This window comes from Dipodomys ordii, unplaced genomic scaffold (genome assembly GCF_000151885.1).
Source record: "Dipodomys ordii isolate 6190 unplaced genomic scaffold, Dord_2.0 Scaffold158, whole genome shotgun sequence".
Lineage (NCBI taxonomy): Eukaryota > Metazoa > Chordata > Mammalia > Rodentia > Heteromyidae > Dipodomys > Dipodomys ordii.
In genome coordinates, this window is record NW_012267374.1 from 1355062 (window position 1) to 1362320 (window position 7259).

The window sequence follows — 7259 nt, forward strand, 5'->3', positions numbered from 1 at the left end:
TATGTATGTCCCTCTCTCACAGTATAACCCCTGCTTTCACTGTATTTGATGTCGGTATAATTTGTGGAGGGGAAGGGGAAAAACAAATCGTTTAAATAGGGATACAGGTGAACCCATTGCAACAATGAGACGTACAAGTCGTCATGTCGAAAACAAACTTTACAACTTTGGTGGGGGGGTGGGGAGGATTGGGGGGGGCAGGGGGCAGGATGGGAAGGGATGGGAAGGGGAAACAAAGGAGGAGGCTACAATGCTTGATAAGAAATGTACGCATTATCTTGCCCATGTAATTGTGACCCCTCTGTACAGTATTTTCACAATAAAAAAAAGAATGTAAACTAATACAACCACTCTAGAGGGTGGTTTAGATCCCTCAAAAAATTAAACAGAACTACTCTGTGACTCAGCTATACCATTCTTGGGCATGTACCCAGAGCATTACAAGTCAGCATAAGATAAAGGCACTTATATATCCTTTGTTTCCCCCTTCCAGCCCTCCCCATATCCCCTGCTTGTTAGTTTTAAGATAGACTCTCACAGACTTTCTGGTTTGTGTTGGTTTCAAACCAAAAACGCTCAGGATTTCAGTCTCCTGAGTAGATAGAATTCCAGGTGTGAGGTATTGGGTGCCTGTCTCTAGACAAGAGTTCTATGAGATTAAAATTCTGGTTGTTGATGGGGCATTGGATCAATATGGGTGTGGGATAACATTTTATTTTTTAGGACAGTATAGGTCAGCAGCAGCTCTGAAAGCAGAAGGGTGAAGGTATTATATTGCCATATACTGGAAGTGGAGCCAATTTTATAAACAAATTACCAAGGAAAACAGAGAAAATAGTTGGTTTCTTAATAAATCGTTTGCAGAATGAAAGTAGAACTTTGGTGGTTGTGAAGAATGTCCTGGGTGATCATGGGAGGCTCTTACTACAAACAGTGTATGTTCTGCCAGTGGATTCCGCACTGTTTTGCAGGTATTTTATCTTGTTTTATCCTTACAGTAATCTGGGAGAGAGCATTTCTGATTTTTAAAATGTTTTAATTAAAATTTTTTTAGTATCTTTAAGTAGTTGTACAAAAGAGTTGCCACTTAACAAAGCAGTTTATGAATACAGTGCATCTTGATCAATGTCACCCCTTTCAACATTTTCACCCTACTTTCCTTCTCTCACTATTCTTAATTTTGTATTTCTGTTTTTACAAGATAAATTTATTAGTAAATGAACAAGCTGGGATTTGGCTTAGTATTATTCATTTATATATATAAAATCTCTTTACCTGAACAAAAAGGAAACCTGAATGTTAGTTATGATTCTTACTAACTAGCTGTATGAACTTTTCTCTTCTCTTCCTCAATTTGTAAAATACTTTGATTTAATTATTCTGTGTCTATTGCTTCAAGTATTTCCAGATGAAAAAGCAGTCATTATATCTGCAAATCAACCACCCAGCATATAGTAGATGTTTTAATGCTTGTCAAACAAATTAGTGAATGGATAGATAGATAAATGGATGGATCTTGTTAATGATATAGATGACATTGTTCATTTGAGGGTATAACTTAATTAGTAGTAAACAGAGACAGGACCTCTAAAAGGCCAAGTATAGATACTAATACTTATAATTACCTTCCTTCAGCTCTATACTGTCACTCATGGGTTCTTCACTAGTACAAAAGGTGGAATTGTGACAGAAAACAAAGTGATACTAAGTGCTTATACAGAATTGGCATTTTGAATCCTTACACCTGTTCCATGATTGTAATTCACAGGTGAGACAGCTAACTCACAGAAAGACTTAAACAGCTACTAAGAGAGGATTAATAAGAAAGACTTATATAACTAATAATAGTGGCTGATGGCTGGGTACAAGTGGCTCACGCCTATAATCCTAGCTACTCAGGAGGCTGAGATCTGAGGATTGTGGGTGAAAGCCAGCCCCGGCAAGAAAGTCCATGAAACTCTTATCTCCAATAAACCACCAGAAAACAGGAAGTGGTGCTGTGGCTCAAGTGGTAGAGTGCTAGTCTTGAGCTGAGGACCTGAGGGGCAGTGCCCAGGCCCAGAGTTCAAGCCCCATGACCGACTCCCCACCCCACCCCCAAAAAAGGTACATGTGGGAGAATTTTTTGACCAACTCTGAACATTTAACAAAATGTATACCAGGAAGCTAGAACATAAGTTGTCAGGTGAAGTGGTCAAGGGTAGGGAAATAAATGGAGGTTAAAAGGGTGGGTAAATTCAGTCATAATATTCAATGTACATATGTGAAAATGGGAGCCAGGTAATTAAGGGGATGGAGTGGGAGAAATGGGTGAGAAAGATGGAAGAGATGATAGTGATCAAGATGCATTGTACCCACAAGTCAGCATGTCGAATTGAAACTACTTTGTACGGCTACTACAAATAAGTTAAAAATAATTCAATAAGATGTCAGGCACTGGTGGTGCATGCTTGTCATCCTAGATACTCTAGGAAGCTGATATCTGAGGATCGTGGTTGGAAGCCAGCCCAGGCAGGAAAATCTGTGGGATTCTTATCTCCAATTAATCACACATAACAAGTCAGAAGGAGAGCTGCAGCTCAAGATGTATATAGCACCAGCCTTGAACAAAAAAGCCAGTTTAGAAGATGGGGCTCTGAGTTCAAGCCTCAGTACTGGCACAAAAAGTAGGGGTTGAAGCATTGCACAAGTAGTAGAGCACCAGCCAGTGAGCAAACGTGTCAGATTCTGAGTCTGAGTGCCAGTCTTGGAAAAAGAAAAGCAAAGATAATTTAGATAAGAACAGGGCCAATGTTCAGAATTTTATAAAGGCAATGTACTTTAATAAAACAATGTGCTATTTTTCCTGCTTGTCATAATTCTACTATTACAGGACTCGTAGAATTTATTATAGGCATATTTAGTTTGGGACAGTGCTTTGAAATTTCAAATGATAGGAAACACATCAATCTCAAGCATGAGTAAATTATTATAAAGATCCTGCATATTTTAGCTTTCTAAATCCAGAATTAATAAAATAATAATAAAACAGAAACTATTTTTCTCAAATGTTGAACAGCACCATGTTTTTTAAAAGACAGTTAATTTAAAACATTACAGGAAAATTGATGGAGTTGTTAATGAAAAAGGGAAGATTATAGCTTTTCATGACATGTTAGACAAGCACATTTGAACAATTTGAAATTATTTTTCTCCCACAGAGTCACATGTATCTTGTTTCTGAGTTATCAGTGTCTTTAATTCATTCCAGCTGCTTCTGATGATTTTCTCTTTTGGAAGCAATGTGGTTTCCTTGTTCTAAGAGAAATGTATCTAGTGTAGGACACATTGGAAATAGATCTCATGAATCATCTTTATGATCTATCCCACCCATATCTTGGTTTATATTAGAGGTAATGTGCATCATCCCAAAATACAAAAGAAGATTCCAAGTCACTGACATGGACACAGACAAGGGGGGCCAGTGGTAGGAAGGCTTCTCAGCCAGAACAAAAGCGGACAGTTACGTGTATGCCTGCTGAGGCTTGGGTGTGGTTTGTTTTCCCAAAGTGTGACATGTTGGAAACTTATTGGAACATGTCCATGTTAACAGGTGGTGATGAGGCCTTGAGACATTGTCATTGGAAAAGACTAAGGTGCATCTTTTGGATTCTTGAGTTAGTTCTCATGAGAGGGTTGTTATACAAGGGCCAAGAATGGCTATTCCTTTTGCTCTGGCTTCCTCTCTCCTCATTTGATCCCTTTCTCCTACATCTCTCCTGCCATTGTGATGACATCCACATCAGAACCTTGCTGAGCAGAATTGTGAGCTCTTCTTTCTCCAGAATTGTGAGCTAAGAAATCATCTCTTCTTTAGAAAGTTACCCAGCTTCCAGTGTTTTGTAACAGTAAGAGAAAATGGACTAATACAAGGACTAAGTTTCAGTGGGTGGATTTGTCAGTATATTCTTTGTAGAAACTTTCCTGCAGGAGATAACAATCATAATTTAGTTAACTCCTAAAAAAATCAGAAAAAGGATTTTGGATGAAAGCTGAATTCATCCAAGCACTGACGGCTCATGACTGTAATCCTATCAGGAAGCTGAGATTTGAGGATCCAAGTTTGGAGTGAGTCTAGGCAGACAAAATACTAAGACTCTTATCCCCAAATCAACCAGCAAAATGTTTGCAGTGGAAGCATGACTCAGAGAGTAGAGTATCAGCCTGGAGTGAAAAGCTGAGTGAAATGGAGGCCCTGAGTTCAAGCCCAAGTACTGGCAGGGAAAAGAAACAAAAGAAAAAGGGAAAGAAGAAGAAAAGAAAGAAGTTGAATTGATCCTGGGATGAAAAAAGTAGATATGTGTGTAACTCTCATAGTGAGGGGAACTACCAAAAACAACATCACATTCTCCAAAACATCTCCAAATCATTGTCCCATTCTGCTGCACCTTAATGTTAACTCCCTAGTCTGAAACTACACCATTCACACTTTGAAAGCAGTGAAGAGTCTCTCAACTCATATTTATATACACACATTCTTGGAATCCATTTTTCCTATACATATTAATTCTCAAAAACAAAATAAAAGTATGTTACTTCCATATTGCAAGTCCTTCAGTTGTCTTCCTATTTTACATAAAACAAAACCCAAGCTTCTTGCCCTAATGCTTAACATCCCATGAAACCTATATCTTGCTACTTCTCCATTACCTTTTGCCACTCTCTCTTTAGGTCACAGTGACTTTGTTATTCCTTCCCAGGGCTTTCCCCTCTTGCTATGAAGCCTCTTCTTATAAGCCTTCTTTTGTTTTGGTGCTTTCTTTTCCTATTTATTTGGATCTTAGATCAACTATCCTGAATCAATATAAATTACATTCCTCCACCTCACCCTATCACATCAATCTTTTCATTTTATATATATATATATACATACTTTTATTGTAAAAATATTGTACAGAGTGGTTACAGTTACATGAGTAAAGTAATGAGTACATTTCCTATCAAATCACTGTTATCTCTTCCCTTGTTTTCCTCCTACCATCCCTTCACTCCCCACCTCCTCCCTCTTCAACCCCCGCCCCCAAAGTTGTAGGATTCGTTTCCAACATAGTGTCTTGTACATCTCATTGTTACCATGGGTCAACCTGTATCCTTATTTCAGCATTTTGTTATTTCCCTTCCCCTCCCCAAATTAGAAAAATGTATATACAAGATGCAGGGCACCAGAATCAAATACAGTGAAAACAGGGGTTATACCATGGGGGAAGAACATACAAAAGAAACAAAAAAAATCACATAGTACATTATAAGTACATTAAAAACAATAGCAAGAAAGATTAAACCCCTTGTGTCCCTATGTTGGGGTTCAATTTGCTTAGCATCATTTTATGTGGTCACAATCTTTTTTATGGCATATAGTGTATTAGTTATGATATGATTTATTATCTATGATTTATTTACCATTTTAATCTGTCTCCATTCTCCATCAATCAGAATCTTGATATCATTAATGTTGTGAATTTATTTGACAAACATTCTTAGCTCCCAAGCTGTGACAACTACATAGAGGGCATTCAATAATTATCACTGAATTGACTGTGATATTTCAAAAGACAATTTCAAGGACCGCTCCTTTCATGCAGTTACTGAGCAGAGTTAGGATGGAGAGCCAGACTTCCACAGAATGTGCATATTGTCCTCTAACATTTTCCTAACTGTAATGTATCTAGGTCTATTGCTCTCTCTATCTCCACTTCCATCTCTATATCTGCCTCTATCTTTTTATCTCTTTTCTCTGGGTGTAGTTATCAGGCCACCTACACTCAGTTGATGGAAATCTTGTGGCTCCTGTGGTCAGATGAGACTGATCCAGTGTTTTGGTAACCTACAAACCACTAGACCAAATCTACTCAAGTGTTTGAGGCAGAGCAACTATTCAGGTAGAGACCTGAGACCCTTTGTCTCTAGGTTAGGCTGAGCCTTTTCCTCCTTACTGTATATATGAAGATAGAGAAATTAGTGGATCTTCTCTGTGTGCAAGATCACAGAATTAGACAAAAAAACCCCTGCTGTTCCAAAGGACATAACTATTAAGCTAAAAAGATACCCTACAAATTGGGAGATCTTTATCAGCTATACATCCATCAAGGACCTAATGTCCAAAATACACAAAGAACTCAATCTCCAGCAGATTTATAACTGGGCAATAAATGAACAAAGGGGATAAATAGAGACTTCTCAGATGAAGAATTAAGAATGGTCAGTAGACACATGAAGAAATGTTCAACATCCCTGGCTATAAAGGAAATGCAAATTAAAACAGCACTGAAAGCTGGGCACTCGTGGCACTTATCTGTAAACCTAGCTACTAAGGAGGCTGAGATCTGAGGATCAGTTCAAAAGCAGCCCAGGCAGGAAAGTCTACAACACTGTTATCTCTAATTAACTACCAAAAACCTGGAAGTGGAGCTGTGCTCACGTGGTAGAGCTAACCTTCAGCAAAAAAAGGTCAGGGACAGCACCCAGAGTAGCAAAGAACAAAACAAAAACAAAAACAAAAACAAACAAAACAAAACACAAAAAACCAGAACAACAAACTCAAAACAAAAACAAAAATGCCTCAAACTGAAAAACAAAAACAAACTCCAAAACACTTGAGTTTCTATTTCACCCTAGTAAGATTTGCCAGCATTGAGAATTTGAACAATAAATGCTGGCAGTAGGGGAAAAGAACCCTACCACACTGTTGGTAAGAATGTAAACTAATCTCTGAAGAGGAAAGAAGGATGTCTAGATGAAGAAATGCTCAACCTCCCTAGCCATAAAAGAAATGCAAATCAAATCAACATTGAGATACCACCTCACTCCAGTTAGAATGGCAAAAATCAAGAACTCTAATAACAACAGATGCTGGAGGGGATGTAGACAAAAGGGAGCCCTACTTCATTGTTGGTGGGAGTGTAAACTTGTTCAACCACTTTGGAAAGCAGTATGGAGATTCCTCAAAAGACTTCACATAGAGCTCCCCTATGACCCAGCAATCTCACTTTTGGGCATTTACCAAAATGTTTATAAACAAGACCACGCTAAAGCTACCAGCACGACTATGTTTATTGCAGCATTATTTACTATAGCTAAGATATGGAACCAACCCAGATGCCTCTCAGTAGATGAATGGATCAAGCAAATGTGGTATATATACACAGTGGAATTCTATGCCTCCATCAGAAAGAATGACATTGCCCCATTTGTTAGGAAATGTAAAGACTTGGAAAAAATTA